The sequence below is a fragment of the Lonchura striata genome, chromosome 10 (genome assembly GCF_050655825.1).
Source record: "Lonchura striata isolate lonStrDom1 chromosome 10, ASM5065582v1, whole genome shotgun sequence".
Taxonomy (NCBI): domain Eukaryota; kingdom Metazoa; phylum Chordata; class Aves; order Passeriformes; family Estrildidae; genus Lonchura; species Lonchura striata.
The window spans coordinates 16164947-16188583 of NC_140712.1; the positions used below are offsets into that span (position 1 = coordinate 16164947).

Consider the following 23637-nt stretch of genomic DNA (forward strand, 5'->3'; position numbering starts at 1 on the left):
ATTTTTTTGCCCTGTCATTTGTAACTACTTATAGCTCTCCACTGTTAAGATGATTATTGTTTAGGAAAATTAGTCAGTTAAATACTTTCATATTAAGTACATCTTATACCACTGCCATGGCAAATGTGATTGATTAGCTGTCTTGAAAAATTTATAACCTTTGATAAGATTTCACCAAGAGAAGTGCTTTGTTAGTTTTCAATGGAGAATGGAAAGAGGTTTTTGATGTTCCTCATTACTGGTTTTCTGCTTGTGATGGAGATAAAATACAGTAAAGTGCTTTTTTCTCTTATGTACAAGGGCTCTTCTGCCTTTCATACCTGGTAGAATTGCGTGGTCCACTTTGTATTAGAATGAATGGCAATTGCCTTGTAAATGTGATGGCCATTAATGGGTGAATAGTCTGTCATCTCTTATTTTGTCCTTTGTCTTTATGTTTTATTCACTTTTACCCTCTACCAAAAGAGCTTTAATTTAGACCTCAGACAATAGTAGCAGTGCTCCAGTTCATTATAGATCTAGTGGCAGTTTTATTTCATTTTGATGTTCTTTATATTTTGATGGGTGTACTAAACAGTAGAAGCCATTTTAATCAAAAGAAAATTTCAATGAGAACATGACCTGTAAACAGTGGTTTTGTGAGAGTCACAAAAGTTTCTGTTACACATGTGGTAATTATTTCCATGATTTAACTGCAAAGGGCAAGTAAATCACCTCCCTCTAAGAGTTAGAAAAAGGACTGTTTTTCAGGATCTTTAGTTCTGTTAACTGACTCATTGTATCATTTTGGCTAATTAAATTCACCTTTTCTGTTCTTCAGGATTTCCATCTGTGAATGAACTAATGACACCTACTTACAGGCAGTATTGTGAAGATTAATGAATTGACATTATTGAAGTATCCTCAGGTGGAAGTCCTGATGTAAGTACAAAGTACTATTACTGATGCTTCCTAATTAATCAGTCCACAATCCAGCATGTGGAATCACATTGGTCTAGAGCAAACAAACACTGGATTATATTTGCAATCCGTGGGTGGTTCCCCCCCCCCCCCAGATTTCTGGTTTTAAATATTATTTGAACCATCTTTTTTGGTGAGTGTAAGAATCTCCTATCCTCCCATGGCATTTTAGAGGTGAGATGGGCTTGACTCAGAAGAAATAGGTGATTCCTGTGATACATGAATCGTCCTAGCAGGCTTTACTGTGGATACAGAAAGGCAACTTCAGCCTCCTCTGGTGTAACATTAGTAACACTTTAAATGCGCTGCCCTTGAAAATGGGGATGAAAATGTTAGTGCTACCAGGAACATCCAATGGGGTCCAGAATCCAGCAGGGGCTGGATGTTCCTGCAGGTGAAGGTGGGTGGGAGGAGTGATATTGTACATCAGGAAATGTCAGAAGGGAATTGATGTTGTGAAATTGTTCACCATTTATGCAGATAACAAGGTCCATTCTTCTCCTCGTGGCTGCGCTGCTGTTTCCATAAAGATATGGCTGCAACTGTGCAGGTCTTACACTACATGTTTAAAAAAGGAAAAATAATAATAATAATAAAATCTGGAAACAATTGAATTTGTCTGAGCTTTGGTCTAATTAAGTAGTTTGAAACATGTAATAATTTTGAGTACATAGTTGACAAAAGAGGTGAATGCAGTTGCTGCCTGTATCAATTTTCAGAGACCAGTCACATTCCTAAATGTCTTGCTACAGTTCTTGTTGCAAATTGAAGTCACAAGATACTTTTTTGAGTTATTTGTAACTGTTACACAAGTGCAGACAGGGAGGTTTAAAGTTTCACAAACATTTGTGTTTCTTTCTACTTATGCCACTTCTTTAAAAAGAAGAGTCTATCACGTGCAATTATGAAACTGCTTCATGTTTGACACAGTTGAAGATGTTTTCAGGCCACAGAAATGAAATTTTCTATGACTAATTTAAATTAAAACCCTACTCTGGCAGACCATGTCCTCAATCTTTGGAGTCACATGGTTCTTGGAAAGTTCTTCCTTGGCTGTGCAGGAGGTCAGACTTTTTAAGGAGTGCCCCTGTGCACAAATGTGCAGTGCTGCTAATGAGAGGAATTTCACACTTCTCTCCTTTTGCCTCAAGCTCTGTGTTCACCCTGCTGGCTGCTGCCTCAGAAGCCTTTGGAATTAGATGTTCTAATGAGTGCTGGGCCATCACTGGGACATGCTGGAGCTCTAGCTGGGGACATGGCTTCCAGAAGGTAGGGTCACCCACTCTGCAAAAACAAGAAGTGCTTAAAAGTGGGGTCTTGTGTTTGTTTCTGAGAGCATCCCAGCTCTGTGGCTGCCCTTCCTTTCCCCAGTGGTGATTTTCAAGCCAAACAGCCCTTTCATCACTGCTGCAAAGTTGTCTGTTGATTATAGCAGGCTTCACTTCTTCCCCAGCTAACTGGTAGTCAGGCAGCCAAAGAATGGCCTATCCAAAATTAGGATATGCTCAATGCACCATCGGCTGGTGTTGTTCCCATCAGCCTAATTACATGACTTTTGGGTCAGACAATGTCTCATTGTGTGGCCCTTGGCAGCCAGGGGATGCCTAATGCTGCATGAATGTCTAATGTGGAGTTTGATGGCTATGACCAGGCTGCAGTTCCACACTGGAATTGAAAACATCCGTGGCGTTTCCATAGAAAACCAGGTCAATGGGTGCTTCCATATAGGATTAGCCCCAGGCAAAGCCATTGCTTGCTTGTTGCCGGTACAAATCTGTGCAGGGTGGGCAGTTTACAGTGCATTTCTCTTTCAGGTAAATGGCAATTAAGGAGTCAGATTGATTTCGTCTTTAATGACCTAATTCAGAATCCTAATTTATGGCAAGCACCATCCCTCATCCATTTATCTCTATCTTTTCTTCTATTTTGTGCATTTAAGAACACTTGTGAAGTACCTTATGAACGCTGAAAGCATAATGAAGGTGGCTTTGTACATATTGGTTTGAAAAAAACATTTAATGGTTTTTTTGACTGCAAAAATTTTAGGTAGAACTACCCTATCTTTATGCTTCCTATAAAAACCTCCCTTTTTTACAGGCAAAAGCAAGGTACGAATGTAAAATGCAATTCATTGTAGATGAAGGCTGTAATATGCTTGTTCATTTCAAAGAAGAATGTATAACTAATTACATTTTAATTGAATCTCTAACGTCAACAGCTGTTTTTAAAGGATCTTTTAAAGCTACATTTATTTTTAGTATTAGATCTTCTTTCTTTGCACATATCTCTCTTCATGCATTATTGCCCTTTAGAAAGTTTTCCTTCTTTTAAAGTATCAGTTAACACTAGCATACATTAAAGACTAAGCTGGTAAACTTGGTTTTATGATGCTTGGTAGGACTCTTCTGTGTTGAGAGGGGAAAAAATATGACACCACCAAAAATGCCTTTTGTTCTCTTTTTCTCCCAGAAGTAAGAGGTTCCAGTTGCAGCCCAGAGTGCCAAGGCCAGTTCTCAGCTGCTGGTGGTTTATGTTGGCTGGTTGTTATCAGTTCCTCCTCAAGGTAGCTGCTAATTACAGTACATAGCACAACCATCTCTTCAGAGCTACACTGATTCGGTACTTCCCTGCTCAATCAACAGCAGCTTCGGTGAGTATCCTTTAACTCGGAGGGATTAAAAACCAACTAACTGCTGTTTATATGAAAAAACTTTGTTCAACTTAGAGTTCACATATCAGCCCTTGGTTCTGTTGATTTCCTGGGACATGAGTTAAAGTTAAACCCACCCTCCAACACCTTCTCTCTGCTCCCACCAGAGGGGTTGGTTCATGTCCCAGTGGGTTTGCAGGAAACCTGTGTTTGGCTGGTGATGAGCAGCTCTTTCCCTACACATGCTGGGCTTCCTGCAGCTATGGGATTTACTCTGACAGGAGATACCCTCTTCCACAGAAGATTCCCTCCTCTGCCTCTCCATCACCTCTCCTCTGGAGAACTGGATGGTTTTGTATGGATTAGAGTCTTAAGCACTCCAGAAATGGAGGGAATTATCTGAGAGGTGATCTCTGTATTGCTGTACAGGAATATGTAGCTAATATCAGTTTACTGTTTTCTGTATAATTCCACAAATTCTGCTCTGTTTTTCTGTCAACATCAAAGCCTAGTAATAACAAGAGCCCTGTGTTGGTTTTGGAAGGTAATTTCATTAGAGATTGAAATGGCAGTGTGGTTGCTAACATTTCATAAGCAATAAATAAAAATGCATTATCTCTCACAGAAAACTAGGCAGTAGGCTCAGAAAGACTTGACATCTGAGGCTAGGATAGTAATGGATGTAGTGGCAGTAAAATAATTGCAAATCAGAAAAAACAGTGAATCTTCTAGTTAACACCTGCAAATGCATGGTGATTATGCTTTCACCAATAAATGGGGATTTGTGAGACCCATGATTTGCAAGAGAAGAGTTGACCCCTTGTGTTTTAGTGTTAAATCTCTCTTTTCTCCTTATAAGTGCACTGCTTCTAATTTTGATTTTGTTAGGCAAGTGTAAATCACAGTTAACACTGGTGACATTGCAGTAATTGCAAATATCTGGAGTCAGTGTATTTGAGAGAAAATCAGACCAGTTTGGTCAGATTCTTTGGAGGGGGATCTCTGAAAGCAGAGTAAATTCACGAGCATGATAGGAGCTACCCCTATCCTTATGCTGCTGTAAATGAGAGCTGAATCTGACCAGTTTAGCACCACAGATTAAATAGGATTTTTAATGAAGCATGCAACAGCTCTTACAGAAAAAGAGCTTCTTTTGTTTCAATAGTGTGAAGCAGACAAAAATACTAAGATGTGTGGTGTTCCTTCTGCACTCCAATGTTCACTTCTGGTGGATGGGTCAGCCATTCCTGGAACAGCTCAAAGCATTTTAATGCACTGGTGGGGCAACTGAGACAAAAAATGATCCCTGGGGAGTTTGATCCTTAGACAGTCTTGGCTTGATGTATTAGGGTGCTGTGAAGAGAAGTTAACTGCATTAAAACATGTTTAAAATTCTGGACTGGAGAGCTCAATAGAAATGTGAAGCATCTTTCTGTGTTAGATGCTGTGGAATTAGCACCATGGTTTATCCTAACATTCAGCAATAATTTGTCTGTGCTGGGGCAGAAAAACAGATACAGTAAGAAATGTGCCACTGCTGGGCTGATGGAAGCTGCAGTGAAACAGCATTTTGATTTGTTATGTTCTCAGAACTTTGCTTAATGTGTTACTATTTCTTCTTGTTAGAGCTGATTGAATCACATAAAACTCAATTCCAGGAGATGAATAGCTACATGGCTTTGTACTAGGAGACACACCCATCACTCCAGGACTGCTTTCGTGGTGTCAACAGCCTGTGCTGAGTACCAGCAGCACCCAGGGATGTTCTTCTGTACAGCTGGGAAAATGCACACCACTTTGTGCAAAATAAACATGTCTTGCATGCTGAGTTGTTGAAAAGTTGTGTAACTTAACTGGTGTCATTTTTTCAGTAATTACCAGTGGGCTCTATATACTGACTCTCATACCTACTGTCATGTTGGGTTACCATTTCTATCAGATAATGCAGTTTTTATTTGTGTGTGTGTTTTCATAGGTAACACTTGTTCAGCTCCTGCATGGTGTTTTATCTCTCTTGCCTTTCACCTCTCAGCTCAGGGATGTGTGCAGATGGGCTGTGCAGAGACAGTGAGGATCTGCCCTGCTGCACTAAAACTCACCCCAAGCTACCTGAACCAAGACATGCTTTCTCTCTGATCTCAGTGGATCCAGGCTTTTCCTGCCATGTACATTTGCTGCCTGGACAGCAAGGAATGTTTTGTTGCTGTGCTCACACACATGAGGGTACATGGAGCAGGTATGTTGTGTGTGGCTGAGGCAAAACTTGTTGGCTCAGTGCAGGCAACACGTGCCACCTCTGTCAAAAACATGCTTTTCCTGCTCTGAGGGCTATTCAGGTTATCTGTGTATAATATCATGAGCTGGAAGAGAAAAGGGGATTTGTGCCCTTTGAAGAAACTCCTCCAGTTTTTCTTCTCTCTTCAATGTGATACCACTATTTACATTTACAAAATTAATCTCTTTCCCCTACTCTCCTCTTGCTTCAATCTTTCTGGCAGTTAGATTTTGGATTCGGGCTTGCTGGGGGTTGCAGATTTTCATTTCCATGTGTTACTGGATTTTTTGGCTCTGGAGCAGAAGCCAGCCTGTCTCACAATGCATTAGACACTGCCAGGTTAATAAATGCACTGATGTACTTATTAAAAGCTTGGTTATTTATTCATTTCCTCTATACTATCTTTAGGTATACACCTGGACTTGGGAATGGTCAGTCATGTTTTTTTCATGTTGCCTTGCTCTTTCTATTCTCTTATACTAGCATGGAAAACCGTGGTGTTGGTATTGGAAACCACTGTTTCCAACCTGTTTATCTATGAGTTGTCTTTCTGGATTATCTTCTCTGCTTTTCTGGTGAAAACCTTGAAGATTCCACAGCCTTTCTTTTTTTCCTTCCTGACTCATAAAGCAAAACTTTCCCAGGCCTGGCCAGCAGCTACCTGAGTGTGTCGAGCACTTGCAGGCACAAAGTGAGAAGTGAGAGTCAGGGAAGAGAACTGGGTGGAATAAAACTTTTGAATCCAGATCTTCCAGTCACACAGTGAAATGTGATTTATTTCAGAGAAATGAGCATTTGCAATCACCTGAATCATTTGTTGGTACCTATTTAAACAAGTGTTGCTAAACCTCCTAAATTCAAATAGTTTAATTTTGAGGCAAAAGCTACTGGTACAAACCAGTCTGGAGCCACTCTTCTGCATGCAAATGGGAGAAGGGAAGGCTTGTTTAAAAGTACAAATGTAACAGAGGAAAAGGAGGTAAAGGGAAGAAAGGCTAGAAAAGCCAAGTGTTGGGTAAAAAGCCTTCCTTGGAGAATTCATATCATTGTAGTGACTGCACTGAGGAGCACTAGCACTGCCCTCTAAAAGCTGTTACTTTATTGTAAATGAATGGGAAATCCTCTATCAGATCAGTTGGTGCTTTAAGATGGCACAAAACTAGGCACTTTCCATGCTGTAAATTTAATTTGCCTTTTTTTTTTTAGCATAAAATTTGATTAGACTCCAGGAAATTCCTTAGAATTTCAAGAGAAGGGATGTGATGCACTGCTGATGCATGGCCAAGGTGCATTTTCACAGGTGCTCTGATCATTAATGAGGGGCTGTTCAGCACCTGGTGAGATAAATGTGATCTGAATCGAGAGGCAGAGCAATCACACTTCTGTCCAACTAGCTGGATGAATGATGCAAAGTTTAAGTGGCTTTCTGTTTTCAGATCAGTTTTATGCCTATTGTGGGAGGACAGCTGGCAGTGAGCCAGGCAAGGTTAGCAGCTGATCTGGTGTAAAGCCTTCCAGTACAGAATCACCCTGATAAAAACTTTTAAAAGAAGTTAGAAAAGGCAAAGTGCATTTGCATTGGCTCAGTGCTCTCCATCCAGTGGTTACAATGTTGTGTAATGCCATAAAATCAGATTTAGCTTCTCTTTAGGTCACCAGGACATCTCCCTGAGGTACAATTTTCTAGAGCTAAGCAGGGTCTTAGGTGACCCCAGGCTGAGCTGAGCATATTGAGGGGCAGCCTGGCAGGTACCATAAATACATGTGTGTGCAGAACCTCATATTGCATCCTAACAGTAATGCTTTTTTAGAAGACTTTTTGCAAGTTGTAATTCTGAAAAGCTACCTGCAGATGTTTCCTGCAGGTACAGCAAACCGGAGAAGAATGAGGTCTCCTGAAATGGCAAATTAAATCTGAGTTTCAATGTTTCAAACCTGTATCAATGCTGGTTGCATTCCCTGGAGCCAGCTGTTAAAATCTCTGCTGATTTCCAAATGGCTGTTAATCCTCTACCCAGCTCCATCTTCCCTCTGTGCCTCCTCCAAGAAAGCTCTGGCTCCAAAAGGGGCCCAGAGTTGAGGGATTGGATATCCCATGTGGGATCACTGAGCCCAGCATGTTGTTCTTTATTCTCTCAAAGATTGAAAGTCATTAAAAGTAAAGATGATGGATAAGCAGTGTTTAATCGGGAGCTGTCCTTAAGTGGGCTCAATTGTGAAGTGGCAAAGGGTTAGAGAGGCTAATTTCCTTGTTATAAATGGGTCCACTTATTTAATTGGAAAGGGTAATCCAGGTTTTGTGGAATAAGGAAATATCACTGCTAAAAAAGCAGACCATTATTTTTCAGTGGTTTCCCCTAATTTTCATATTTCTATCAGGAGGGGTATGTCTCCTTTATGCATGAAAGACAATTTGAAACAAATAGAGGACCTGTAAATATTGGTACAGCACTTTAACCTCTGAGTGTGGCCCTGGTGCCAGGTTTGTCTGTGGCTTCTCCCCTCAGTGCTGTGTCAGGATCTGACAGGAGCATGAGCTGCTCTGATCACCACCCACTGCTGCCCCAGGGCTTGGGGGCTCCTCGGAGGAAGGGGCTGCTCTGGAATTGCACCTGAGGTACTTCCTATGGTGTTCATGCTCATAACTGATAGGAGTAACTGAAGAGGCTTCACAATCTTCTGTTGAGAGCTTTGGTCAAATAGTTCTCTATGTCATTGAGTTAAAAGAAGTTTAACATGAGGTTTGGGGCATTCAAAACCCACCCCCCACCCCAAAAAAAAAAAAAAAAAACAAAAAACTGCAAGAGAAATTTCTCCCTGCAGTTTCTCCTATGCAAGCTTACCCAGATGTGTTTTTGTCACATGGCTGCTCTTGTTCAAACCTGTAGAGGAAAAGGGGGGATCATTGCCATGGACACACCTGCTTGGAGTGGCCTGTCTTTTCTCTTGGTTAGCTGGGGGGGACTCCTGGTGACTCCTTCCTCTTGTTTTCCTTATCTTTATGTCACAAGAAACAACTGCAGACATTGTTAGAGCAGATCTCACCCATGTGTTGTCTCAGTTTGGCGTGGTATTGGCTTCCAAATTGTCTTTTTTTCCCAGAACATACAGTGATCATTGGTGACAATAACTGAGCTGTATGGAAGACAGCTCCTTCCAGCTGTCAGCTGAGGAGTACCTTGTTCCAGTGGAGCTGTTCTGCCTGTTCTTCAGAGTCTACATGGCATCAGTGAAGTTTTCAGCCATGCTGGATGAAAATGGATTCTGTAAGAACAAAGTAGGCTTACCTATTAATCTATAGATAAGCTGATGTTTAAAGCTCATTTTCTGCTCTCTTTGAAGTGAAAGGAAATCATCCAAATAAGAGATTTTAATTGATTCAGTTGTGTTTTCATTTTCTTTCTGATAAATGTAACTTTCCCTCTCTGGAGAATGCCTGTCCCTCCTCCCATTGGAGTGAGGCAGCGCTGGCATCTGTGCAAACCCTCTTGCTCGGGTTTCCCAGCTGGGAGTTTTCCACCCTTGCTGCCCACATGGCTCTCTAGAAACCACCTTTCTTTCAAAATCCCTCAATTAACTGTGAGTAGTGCCAGGAAAGAGGCTGACCCCACTATACTTTCTCTGTGCCAGACCTGGTTGCTGGCAGAGGGGCTCTCCATATGGTTCATCTTTTGCCATTTTTCCTGTTCCTCCCAGATAAGCTGACTGACCTGGGAGTCCACTTGGCCCCGGCACAACTGAAGCTGTACAAAATCACACGAGGGAAGTAGAAGTGAAAAGCCAGTAACAGTGTGGTTTCTGGGCCAGGCATTAATTGGGCTGTGGCAGAGCTGATTTCAGCTCCCAGACCTGCTGCAAGCATGGTGTGTAATTTTAGGAGGGTCACTTAACGCCTCGTGTCTGCCTTCCTGCTCTGGCCAAGCAGAGGGAGCAGTGCTCCTGCTCGGTCCCACAGCTTCCTGCCATCCATCCTCTGGGGCAGGGCTGCTCTTTGTGTAAGGGCTGCCCAGCATGCTGGGGTCTGATCTTGCTTGAGGTCTGTGCAGTCTCCAGTAATAGTAACACAGACAATTGGTTAACTGACTCAGAAACAAGTACTCAAACAATATGCCTGTGAGCTTTCTCTCTTCATTGGATTTTATTATGATGTGTTCTTTGTTTGATTCACTCTGTACCTCTAGGAACATTTATTTAGCTTATTTATGACATTATGGTTTTCTTAGAAAACCAGGGCATGGTTCTGAATAGTCAGATGGATAATGCCTTTATTCTTGTTGTTTCTCATGTAATAATTTTAGCCTTTGCAAATACCTACTTCAGGCACTGAATGTATTAAAATTCTTGCAGTAGTCTTCCCTCTCTCAGATAGGATGGAATAACCTTCTCCTGCTGGCTGGATTTGGACCCTCTGCTTAGGCTGTGACAGCCAGGTTATTCCACACTCAGTGCCACTGTGATTGCCAGGCTTCCAGCATGAGTAAGAGAACCTGGTTAACAGCAATTGTATGCACTTTATTTTTCCCTTTCAGAGGTTATATCTGGTTACTGTGTGACTGGAACAAAGAGACTAACCTCAGTTTTACTGTAACAAAGCAGCTATGAGCTTTCTGGGTAAAGTATATTTTGACTGACATACAAGTAGCTGTAGCTTTGCTGCACAATGGAGAAAATGACTTCATTTAACAGCTTTCTGTGCCAAGAAAGAAATAAAACAGTTCTGAGAATGTTGAAGAATTTTTCCTGTTTTAATTTTAAACCTAAAAGAAAAAGCTGTTGCCATATAAGTCTAACTCAATGGAATGTATAAATCTTTAAAAAGGTTTCATAAAGAAATAATGATTTTAGTATATGTACCAAATGAGATTAAAGAGCTACATTTGGTTCTAATACAGAGTTTCACATTCAAAAGGACCATCAGTTTCCTGTTTAAAATCTACTTATATTGAACTGAATGGAGTTCAAACATAATGCCATTGTGTTTCAGACATTTATCTTAATTTAAAACAGCTGAAAAGCATTAATAACAGAGCAAGGCGATGCAGAGGTATAGGTGTTCCTCCCTCCCTCTCTGCTTTTTAAAATAATGAACTCGGATACAACATGGCCCTGCTTCTGCTGTTCTGCCAGTCTGCAGAGCACAAGGAGCAGGGTGCCAGCCCCCTGAAGCCATAACAGGAACATTCCTTTGGAAAGGCTGAAGAACACGAGGGAAACTTCCTTCACCAAGACTCCCTTTCCAAACAGGGTGGGTCAAACAACAATTTATTGGAGCAGTTTTTACCTGAGCATCTCCAGGAGGCATTTGCAGGACAGGCACAGCAAACTGGAACTCACCAGCCTGAGCTTTCCCACCTTGTGTCTTTGCTCCCAGTCTCCTCCTTCCCATTGAAAATTCTCCCTCTGCCATGACTGCCTTTAAGCATATAACGTGGCAAATCATGCCACTGTGAATTTTATGTGCCCTTTGTAGAAATTTCATCTTATCTGCTGTATTTCCACACAGGTTTGCTAATTCTCTGCCAGTTGGGCTGTTCAGAATTGTTCAACATCTTGGAGCTCTGAATCATTGTCAATAAAAATCAAAGCTGATTTCTGTTTTCCTACTTGGTGTTGTTCCCCAAGAGGAGATGGTGAGTGAATAAAATGAATGGTAAGGGTATGAGAGGTCAGTTTTAGCACACCTACTTGAAAAATGCTAATGGGGTTGGTCTTGTTTCAGGTGCTGTACAAGGACAGAGAGGAGCCAAGTGCTGCTTCTAAAGGTCTGTAACATAAGTAAGCTTTACAATAATTTTCCAGTGAGTTTTCACACTAGAATAAATTACCTTGAAACCCCTTCAGAATGATAAAGGAATCATCCAGTTTAATGTTCCACTTTTGTGGGAGCACCTTTTCCCCAAAGATGCCTGATATCCCACCAATCAATGTATCTGTCTAGTGGAATAATGTGAGAATGTGAGTTTTTATTATCAGGCTCTTCCCAGGGAGCCTGGGCTACTTTGTAGTGCTATATTCTTTGCAGTTCTCAGAATCACGTGCATTAAAGGTTGCTTAACAGCTGGTGAATCCCACAGCTTGTTCTTTGAGCTCGAATGCTCCATTAGGGCACATTCACTAGAGGTATTTTAACCTTTGAAAAAATCAATACAAGTGGCTTAAGCATTCTAGGTTTTAAGAACAAAAAAGGCAAAACAAACCAACAAAACAGAAGACTCTAAATAACAACAAACTGCCTGCATGGTGTTTAATAAATTAATCTCTCTTAGGGGTGTAGCATTTGCTAGAGAGCAGCACAATTCTTGTCTAAAAAGTCACTGTGCTTGGGCATCAGACAAAGCTGAGTCTGAAGGGAGTAAAATGTCTTCTGAGTTATAAAAATCTTTAGCTCATTTTCTCAACATTGCAATAGGGGACAGACAAAGCACTTGGAAGTGTACTCCCTAATTTCACAGAAGAGTTGGTATTTTTCTTAAACCATGAACTGTATTTACTGCAGATAATTGCAAATATGGCTTATGTATAGTGATCCACAGTGCTTGACTAAGTAGTCAGAATGAGAGGAATTCTGTGGGCAGTGTATATTTCACTTGTGTTTAAATGTACCTGATGTTAAACGGGTTAAACCAGTCCTGTTTTGGCCAAACTTCTTGAGGAAATGAAGTATATGCTCCCACTTCCCTGGTCAGTGCTGGGGCTTCTCCTCTGTGATATAACTTGGTGCAGAAGCATTGATTTGAATCAGATTTGACTGTGAGATGAAGGGCTGAGGGGTATTGCAGTCCTCCAGGTTTCATAAGGAGAAGCAGTCCAGCAGAGGGAAAACAAATCTGCTTCCTTTAGGGAGCACACAGCAGAGTTTGCTCAGTTGATTATCAGACACCTGAGGATCCAACCCTTTGCCATGCACACACATGGCACAACTGAACAAAAACCAGATTTCTGAAGTGGTGCCTGTGGAATGAATCCTTTTCATAAAAGGGCAGTGACTTCATTTTTCTCTTATGGTCTAACCTCAGGATTTTATTTCTCATTATGTCCTCTTGGGCTAAATAACCTGGCTGTATAATCACCAGCTCCCTGTCAGAACTCCTGGATTTTCTCTGCTTTGGGCTCTTTGGTGTGGATTTTACCCTCAGTATGAGGTGGAGAAGCCTCCCTGTGCATCCCAGCCCCGAGGCAGCCCGGCTGGGAGCAGGGCTGGGCTGGGCACAGGGGCCAGCAGGGATGGGCTGGGTTGGGAGCAGACCTGGGCTGGGCAGGAAAAGCCTTTGGCTGTGCTGGAGAAGGGGCAGAGCACTGCGAGAGGAGAATGTTCTGGTGCTTCATGCCACCAGCGTGTCAGAAGAGTTAATGGCAGATGTGGTTGTGAAAATGTTCTGTATTTTTAGACAACCTTTAATTAAGACACTCTGTATGTAGCAGCGACCAAATAATATGCTGCCACTTGAAAGCTGTCAGGAGGGAAAAAGTGTACAAAGCTTCCTGATGCAGCCCTCTTTATTTTTATCTGAAAGTGAATTAGGAAACCATTCCAGTAACAATAACTGTCCTTTCACATGAAATGATTTATTTAATGCACACTGTAAATACTTTGGGCATCTATATGGATTTATACTTAACCCCTTTCACTTCACATTGTTTAATCTAGCCTCATATTAAAAAGATTACATCTGAAAGCTGAATGGGTTTTGTGATCCCAGCCTTTTCTTCGGAGACTAATGTTTTATATAATTATTTTGATACGGTAGTTTTTTTTTCTACCCTTTTGTTAACCTTTGTGAGGGGTGAATAAGCCTTTCAGGGATTTCATTTGGATTAAATGAAGAGAAAAGAAATGTACAATTCTATTTCAAATTTTAAAATGCTTTCATTAATAGCATATTTATTTGCCCATAGGGTTAGAAAAATGTAAGATGATAGAGGATTCTCTAATAGAGCACTAGTTCTTGCTTTGATATCACAGAGATAAAGTTTGTTATCGAAAACTGGCTTTGATAGAAAGCAGTCAGGTTTCAGTAAATCGAGATATAAGAAATCTGAAAAAAACTTAATAAACATCATTTTGACATTCTTAGAATTTTGATACCCATCACTGTTTGGATAAACCCACTGTAAATAGTAATTAGATTATTATTTAACCAAGATATTGTGCACACGTACAGAATTAAATTGGTTGATATATGTAAACTGCTCCCAGCCTGCCTCCTGAGCTCTGCAGAAGGATGACCAGAACCCACTCAGGCTGGGAGTGGAAGACAGTCTTAAAAATTGCAACAGCAATAAATCTTTGTGCAGGTGGATGTTCCTCTACAGCCTTGCTCTGTCACCTGCGGAATTCCAAAAGCTCCACAAGGCAGAATCAGGCCCAGTTTTGCTTCTGCAGGGCAGCTGCTGCTCAGCTGGAAGTGCACAGAGTGGGATGCTGGCAGGTGTGCTTGTTTGCTGGCTTTTCAGTTCAGCTTCAGCGTGTCTCCTTCAGTCTTGCGTTTTGTTAATTTTATTGTCGGTAGATGCTTTGATATGCTAATGTGCAAGGAGAATTTGCCAGCAGTGGCACAGAGGGAGGCGATGCCTAAGCCTGGGAGGCTGATGGGGATGTTCCTGCAAGTCCACATTATTCTACATCACAGCTAGCAAATGCCATCCTGCTCTCTGCTGTCCACCTGTCCCCAGGTCACTGCTGCCATCCTTGCCGAAATTATGTAAAGCATCTAGATAACACCATTAATATATATTCTATAGCAATACAAGTAAAGAATGCTAAGGGTCTCTGTAGTCAGCAGTCATGCTCAGAGAAATTTATTTTAGGTTTTAAGATTCTGGCTTTTCTGAGCTCTTCAGGTGCAAAAGCTCAATGGAGTGTCCTCCATATGACGGAAGGATGGTAGGAAAAGAGGTAAGTGTGGTTTTTGAAAACAGAGGGGCTGAGGTATGTCCAGATCAGTTGTCCCTTGTGCATATGGGTATACAGTGGTTTTTGGAGTGTCCTGCATGTCAAGAACACCAGAAAAAAACCCAAAAGACAGCAGAAGAACATGTCTTCTTACTAAAACCACAAAATCATTATTATTTTTTAATTCAAACGCTCTCTGTGGTTCCGTACGCTTTTTTTTACTTCTCAAATCCTTATGTCTTTGTCAGACAAAGGACAAATTAACTGATTATCCTGTTTCCACAACTGATTTCTAACATACCAGTACTTTGCACTGGATCTAAAACCAGAAGAGGAAGAAAATGGAGGATCCATTTCTCATGTTATTTTTCAGAGAATCTTCTCTAATATCTCTGGGAATGGTGCCACATATCACAAATATCAGCACCTGATTCAAATCTGATATTGTTGCTCACACTAAATAGCACTTAGTTCTGGAAGAAACCTACAATAACACTTGAAAGGTGTTAGCCACAATAATGCTACCTCCTAAAATAGTTCTTCAGGCAGTGATATACTAGAGGCAGAAACCAATGAGATGAATAGCAGTGCAGGTGATAATGATTGTTACCAGACGTGAGAATTTGACCCTGAAAGGCTCCTTTTTGATCACAGGGTACTGGTGGTTAAGAGAGTTTAAGTGAATATTATTTCAGAAAGACACATTTTGCACAAAAGATGATTATCTTCTCTTGGACTGGCTCCTACAGAAAAGTCCATGGTCACAGCTGTAGGCATACAAGCCCTTCTTCAGGGCTGACACTTGAGCCACAAGAAGAATCAGTTTATCAAGTATAGTACTTTTATTTCAGCAGCAAAATACCCAAACTGTCCTCAGCAGTCTGTGGGCCTGGACTCAGAGCATGCTGGTTCCCTGTGCCACCCGAAATCAGTCAAAATCCGTCCTGGAAGAACAACTGGCATATGGAAATAGGAATAAAGATACAGACACATCAAACACTGGAACAAAGAGACACTGTCCCTGCCAATTTTGGTAAAAATAAAATAATGGAGCTGTCAGTGTCCTGGGTTGCTAATGAGTTGTGATGGATTGAGAGACCTTCATTAATTTTCTGTGGAGGTGAATAGCAGAGATCAGCTCCTGATGTGTGATTTCTGCGTAGCCAAGGGGTAGGCCTGTACCTCAGACACATATTCATGAGCTTTATTTGATATTTTGGTGAGTTTGCTGCAGCTGTAAGACCTCCTCAAGGAGCTGGCTAAAAACTTGCCTTTTGTGAAGCTGCCACCATGAGGCTCAGAGCTGGCTGTGATAACATCAGGGGCAGCTGGGTGTGCAGGTGTTGCTCCTTGCTAAGCTGTGACCAGCTGTGCCTGAATTCCCACACCAGGACTAAGGCATGCATTTCTCCTGTTGGCACCTGAGCTGTGAGAGCAGAGCTGAAGGAAAGAGGTAATAGTTGGTCACATTGTGTTTTGGCTTCTCTAGCTAGCAGAGAGTCAAACAGCTTCTTAGAAGGTAGCATCAGCCTCAATTACCTAGTTAAAAATGACTTGCAAACTTGTAGGCAACTTTAGCCTGGTGGTACTGAATAAAAAAGCTATTTATGTTATTTTTCAGTATTTGTTCAATATCACAGAGTGCTCAGGTTTAACTCTAATTATGTTTCTCTGCAGCTGGATATCAAGGGGCTTTGTGGCAACTGAAGGGGATGTCTAGAGACTCCAAGGCTTGATGTGCTTCAGTTGTGGGATGGGGTTGTACAAGGACCCCTAGAAACCTGAGTGCTTGCTGGGTGAGGGGTAGAGGTGTGGGGTGGGGTTAGTTTTTCTTCTTTCCTCCCCCACCTCCTTTCATTTTCTTTGTCCTTCCTTGCAGGGCTGCATGGTTCAGCTGGGTTTAAAAGCAATTTGCCATGTTCTTTCTGCCTTTATCCAGGCTGCAATATTCCTCTGAGGATGTGCTTTTTAGTTTCTCTTTATTCTTATCTCCAGGAATTTTTTTCCTCAAAGAGAGGCTGTAGTGATTTTTCTGGCAGGATGTTGCTGCTGTAGCAGCAGAGGGCTGTGGGTCCTCACCAGAAATGTCAGCCCTTTGCCATGAGGCAGTGAGTCTGCATCTGCAGCGCTTCTGATGTGAGCTAGCATGGCTTGGGGAGGAGATTTTGACAGCAGACAGCACTTTAGAGGGTAAGTTAAAAGCATTATGCACTTGCTTCACTAAACTGGAAACACACTTTTACTTACAGTAGTTGCTAACAAGGAATTGCAATGACTAATCTTCATTTAGAGGCTTCACTCTGACCCTGCACACAGCTTGGCATTTGGGATGTGGCCAGAGAGCCTGGCCGTGCCCAGTGAGCCCCTGCATGGTGCCACCCTGGAACACAGGGATGGTGTCTGTGACTCTGGGAGCATCCCAGGGTCACACACTGCCTCCAAAAGTGTCACCTGCTTGTGCCACACTGCACTGGGACAGGGGGTGTTCTACTGGTCACAGGCAGCTGAACTGCTCTTGGATAAATGGTTAAGAATAGTTTGCATGATGCTGAGCTGAACTTCCCACCTTGCTGCTTGCACAAGGGCTCCCCTCCAGCCTCCACACACTGTGGTCACAAGCACAGCCACCCTCTCCTGTTGCTGTACTGGGTACCTTTGTGCTGTCAGCTCCTTGCAGCAAAGGTTTTGAGTCCTGATTTACCCGTCTGCTGCGAGCTGATGTTCACACCGTGTGCTGTAAACCCTTCTGCTAGGCTGGGTCACAGAATGGGACGTGCCATACTCCACACAGTGACATGAGCTCCTCCATTGGCATGGATGCCAGGAATCACCTTGGGGAGACAGGGACTGGCACTGCTGAGTGCCCGAGGAGAGGAGCTGAGCTCCAGCCTGAGCTCTGGCTCTGCTCTGGGGAGGAGGCAGCAGCACACCACTGAGGGTGGCTCCCTCCCTGCACTGGCTGGCAGCTCTTGGGCTCTCATCTTCCACTTTCCTCTTTGGAAATGCAACCCTGGAAAGGAATTCCTTTTTTTTTTTTTTTTTTAAATTGGGTTTTTTGGTTTTGTTTTGTTTAAATCACATTTGGCGAGTGGTTAATAGCCAGATCATTGAGACTGCCTCTCCAAACAAATGAAACCAGATTTACTGGTGCATTTTTTTTTTCCCCACATTTTCTTCATTTGATATGTACTTACTTTAATTTTTTAAGAAAAGAAAAAGCATAGATTTATTTATTTTTAAATTTTCCCTATTTTTGGCAGTGCCTATACACCCCACATATGGATCTGTTTTCTGCTGCAATTTCTTTGCTGCATTTTCTTTGTTTGATAACTACTTTAATTTTTTAAGAAACAAAAAACCATAGATTTATTTCTTTTTAAACTTTCCCTATTTTTTGGCAGTGCCAATACACCCCACACATGAATCTGTTTTCCTCTGTGCTGTAAAGACAGTCAATAGTGCAGCTTGGAAGGACTTACAAGATAAAATTATATCTGCTACATCTTTCCTAACCTGAAATGAGCTTTTTGGGGCTGAAGCTTCTTTCTTCTGTTCATTTATCAGTGCTGGCTGCAATGGGATCTCAAGCCTGTGTTTTAAAGGAGCTACTGAATATACATCACAGCTCTGTATTGTTTCATGGGTCTCTTGACACATGAATTGCTGATTAAGACTTTTCAAATTGTTTGAAAGAGCTCTTAGTGCTGTGCTATCTATTTATGTGACCTTTCTACTTGCAGGCAAAATATCTGTTATCTCCTTTTAAAAAAGCATCAATTACTCAGTTAGGATTTTTAAAAGAATTTTAATTTTTCAGCTGCAAAATTCTCCTTTAAGGATAGTCAGGAAATAGGTATCTAATCAGAGAGCTTGGAAAATGCCAGCATTCTATGGCTTATGGCCACCAAATGGGTTCTGTAGGAACCACAGGTGTGGAAGAGGCAGGTTTTTGACTTTCAAGCCTGGGAAGGACATTTGCAATAAGGTTTTTTTTTTCTGGAAGGTCTCAGTGATATTTGAGAGGTTACCATTGATATAAAGAATTAGAAATTTGTTGTTGCTTGGGGATGTTAAATGAAAATAGATTATTAAACATGTTTTAGTGAAAACAATTTATGAATAATTATCTCCTGAATAGTCAGAAACGTTAAACTGAAAAGAATAGATATGTCATTAAAAAAAGAGAGAGAGATGGGATCAAAAGGATCTGGAATTAGCATTCCTCATTATTTTAATGCCAGAACATGCATCTGTATTATTAATAGGTGTTAAAGCTGCTGCAGATTTTTCTGACTGCATTTCTACAGCTTGAAGAATCATAATCATCCTAGGGCTGAATATCCCTTTCTTAACAATGGCACCTGCTTTACCTTCCTTAGTTTCTCTCTGAGAACAAAAAAGGTCCTATAAGGTCACCTTTTACTCAATCCATAAGCAGGGCATTTTTCTGTAGTTTACTCATCACAGTCCAGGCAGACAAGCTCTGAAATCTTTTGAAAATTGAATAGTCAGGTAATATTTTTCCCTCTCTTATAAGCATTTCACAGTACAGCATTTTATTTCTTACCTCTTTTAATGGCATTTCCTTCCAAATGCGTTTTTCTCCCAATGTAACATGTCATTAAACTACAGAGCATTTCAGCCTGGTCTTTTCCCAAGTGTTATGGCCTATTCCCAGCCAGCCCTGTGAAGTTAACTATTATTCCTCATAGCAGGGTTTAAAAATAATTGCCCAGCTCCCTTTAGAAAAAGGCAGTTAGATAATGATTTAGTCCAAAAGGTGTATTTATCTGTTTGAGAGCTGGGTAGTGATCAAGATCTGTTTGCCTATCAGGTCACCGCTGTGAGTGTGATTATTTCTGTGTGTTGGAGGGACTGGCAGCGCACCCAGGGGTGCTGAGTGGGGCACTGGGGGTGCCCATGCCCAGCCCTGCCCTGGCACAGGCAGCTGGCACAGGGGAGCCCTGTGGGCTGGGGGTTCAGGTGGTGCTTGAGCAGCAGGGCTGAAGGCTGGGTGCAGGCACGGACACACCTGAGAGGAATGCCTCGTGGAGTGCTTTTGGGAAGGGGCATCCCTGGAGATGCACTCCTGAAAACCTCACAAAATAATGATGAAAAGGCTGGGGAAAGCAGCACTCAGCTGTGTGAATGCTCTTGGGGTTTTTCTGGGTTGCTGTTTAAAAGCTCTATCTTATTTGAAAGAAATGCCAGCAGTTTGGATCTGATGTAAAGTCCATTGAAGATGAAGGGAAGGCTAATGTTGCATTGAGTGAGCTTTGCTAATGGTTATTTTAGAAGGCTTTTTTTCCCCCTCTTGGTTTATAAATTAATTCTCTTGGTCTTTTTTTTAATTGGTGAGACAGAAATTCGATGGGCTGAGTGGCACTAAATCATTCAGAAGATATTTAAAAACTGTGTTTTCACGGAGAGGTGGGAGATACTATCCTTTCCTAGTGCACTGAACTAATCCTGGAAAAATAACAGAAATGAATGTAATAGGAAGACATAACCAGGCAGCCACAGAGAGCAGGTTGTTTTACTTGCTTGCCTTGTGATTCTGTGGTAGAAATACGGGTTCAGGTAATAAAACCAGAACACACTCCCGCTTAAATGAATGGAGCCATTCATTTCAAGGACAGCTTCAGGGTTTTTAAGCTAGTAATGTAACTGACTGAATTCCCTACAGGCAGATGAACCAGTGAAGGAAAAATGTACAGAATAAGGATTTCAGGTTACAAGCTTTAGTCTGCTGATTTGCTATGTTTGTTTTGTTTTGGGTTTTTTCCATTTCTCCTTAAATGCTGAGGCTAATTACTCTGGTGGGGGTGGGGAGATGGTGGAAAGGGCAGAGCTGGGTGTGTTAGAGAGGATGGTCTTTGTGGCCATATCCTTCAGTTTGCAGAAGCAACTGCACCACTAGAGCTCTGCAATTCTGAAATTAACCTATATCCAGTAAAATGTAGAATGCCTTTTTATAGGTGTGTGGTTGATCCAACAAGAAACTTCTGGGAGTGAGACCAAAGGTCTTGCAATAGAAACAATGGAATAATATTATTATGCTTTAATATAATAATATTTTAGGAAAACAATAATGAGCTGGTTTCCCTGCTGGGAGGCAGGTCATAAAGATAAGGGTTTCTGGAGCACTTAACTTCTTACAAGTGCTTTGTGAACAATAGCATCTCTGATGCTGAAGGCATATATAGAGGGCTCTTAACTTCTGTTTCTGCAGGAGGCTGGTCTTGACTGTGGGAAGACTCCCACTAAAGACTAGAAGAGGCTTCATGTGACCCTTTCCTCATTCAGGATAGTGGTGTTTTTCTCAACAGGTTTTGAAAGGAGGTGAGAACACATTGTCAAAATAGACCATTGCAGGAAAATAAAGATATTTCAGATAAGCACATCTGAAGGATGTGACTCTCCTGTGGGAAAGTCAATAGCCGTACAGAAACATTACATTATCCTTTGCAAGCCCAAAATGCAAGCAGTGCATCATCCTCCACACCCTTTAGGACCTTACTTAAATTTGCTTTTGTTCGTGATTGTGGGGAGTGGTGGATAAGTGGATACTGCTTCACATTTTTGTCTGAGTCACTTGGTCTGTCCCCTTCAACAAGGGAGAGCAGAGGGAGTTGGCAGGGTGGTTCTTTTTGATAATCTAGAATGTGAATCAGGGAGAAGGCATCCCACATCTTTTTCCTGGAGGAAAGGAAAAATTATCTCGTGCAGTGGAAGCAGAGAACAGGAGGATCAGATGGGCTTGCTCCTGCTATTAGAAATCACTGCTGCTTCACCAGGCAAGGGGAACACTTGGAGGCTCAGCGGTATTTATTTTTTTCTCCCCCCACACATAAACTCTGTGTTTCTAGCTCTGGTTATCTCATGTGCTCACTTTGTCCTCACTGAAAGGTAGAAAGAGTCCCTTCACAAGTGAAAGGGATTGTGTGGGACATCAACCCTGCTGGATGTGTCATTCTGTGTCCCTTCTGCCTGCCTATCCCTTTGTAGAGCTGTCTTCCATGCTTCTGGGCTGCATGATCTCATGTGGACTTGTGGCATCTTTGGAATTTCCCAGGAAATTCAATTTGGACTTTGGTAACTGCTAGACTTTTTACATGAAGCTGGAAAAACTGTGGGTTTTTTCCCTCTTATGGGCATATTCCATTGTGTCTGTGGTCCTCTTCAGTGAGAACCCTAGAGAGGTATCATTTAAAAGATGAGTGAGAACATGGGGAAAGAGGTGGTTTCACTTCTGAGTAAGCTTAATCATGCTCATTTTGTACCTCCAGGCATTGTGGAAGAGCAGTGATCCTACCCAAAACTGAGACAGAGGTGACATTTCTGGAACCAGAAGAATGGGAGAGCAGCTGCAAAGACAAGGAGCTCAGCCTCCAGCTCCAGCCAGAGTCACTAAGTCAGGTCTGATGAAGGTTCAACATGTTTTTGAAGCCATCCAGTGTTGGTGTCACTCCAGCTTTCTCTGCAGCCTGTCCCTGAGTTTCCCCATCCTTATGTTCATAAAACTTATTTCTATAATGTCTAATGTTTTTTATACAATATGAACCCATTACTCTTTGTTTTCTCTGCTGCACACGTGGTGGAAAGATGCTCCCCTTCCTTTTGGAAACGTAAAAATTGTATGTACTTATTCATATCAGTTTCTTCTCATTAACCTCCCTGTTCTCAGCCTTTTTTATGTCCCTCTTTTCATTTTCCTTTGTCTCTTGAAAATTAAAATCCTCTTTTCATCAAAAAGCAAAACCAACTGGAGGAAAGAACCCTCTGAATGCCAGATGAGTTTTGCAAACCTCCGCACAGCAGCCTTTGTCTGTCTCCTGTTTAGACAGCAAGCTCTTCAGAGGAGGGGCTCCTTTCCTGTGTTTGTACAAGTGCTTAGCAGTGAGGCCCTGATAGAGCTGGGCTCCTTGGGGGCTATCGTAATGCACAATAATAATGAACCATATGTTGGGTTAGGCAGGAAAATATTCAGGCAGTAGGCAGACTTTTCCCTTAATGAACCAGGTATTGCTGAGACAATGCAGACCATTTCCCCTTCTATCCCACTAATAATACCTTTCACTTCTAGAGGAAGTAGTCCTAGGGATAGTGACGTGTTTTAAGCTTTGTGGGCCTTATTGTTAGTCCCTAAATGTCTACAATATATTTAGAAGAATGTTTCTAGAGTGTTTTGCAAAGCAGGTGCTCAGAAGTTATCTGTCATACCCCCCATGGGGCAGCAGTTGTGTGGGACAGCCCTGCTCTCAAACCTGGCCAAAGTGGTGAAATATCTTGCCTTGGGCTCAGCATCCTGCCAAACTTTATTTCATTTTGGATTACTTTTGGTTTGGCTCACTGGCTAAGCAAGTTTTTGTCAGTCTGTGAAGAGCTGCACAGGGTGATCAACACACTTCATATATGGAGCAGCCTTGAAGTGATCAGACTGTTTTAGAGGGATCTGTCAGATGTCAGCAGAAATTGTTGGTCCAGAGATGGAAACTCTAATTTTTAACCTTGTTTTTTTTTTTTTTCTTTTACATCCAGAGAGATGTTATCACCATGTTCTATTTCACTCTTACTTGTTCTGTCTTATTATCATCAATAATATTTTGAGTAAAGTTTTAGGTATGTAACAACACTTAAAGATATTGACATCAAGACGAAGCATTTAGACTTATTTTTGTGGAAAGAAAAAACTTGGAATTTTAATTCATAAATTTTTTCAAATTGTCCTGAGTTAAAAGCCAAAGGGATACAAGGTCACATTTAAAAAGGTCATGCTTAAAAGTATTGGAAAGGATACTAAGGTGTTGCCTTAAGTTTTAGCTCTCATATTTTTCAGATTCAGTACTGCATTAGTGT

The 23637-nt window shown here is 41.7% G+C and overlaps 1 protein-coding gene across 1 annotated transcript in view; it reads left to right on the forward strand.

Moving 5' to 3' along the window:
* LOC110474280 (uncharacterized) overlaps positions 1-23637 on the forward strand; it is an 80838-nt gene that overhangs the window by 2050 nt on the left and 55151 nt on the right. Inside the window, exons 2-6 of the mRNA XM_085588329.1 lie at positions 821-921; positions 2112-2229; positions 3430-11515; positions 11605-16968; positions 22068-22197. The gene's annotated coding sequence lies outside the window, so the exon portion shown is untranslated. The remainder of the gene's footprint in view (positions 1-820; positions 922-2111; positions 2230-3429; positions 11516-11604; positions 16969-22067; positions 22198-23637) is intronic.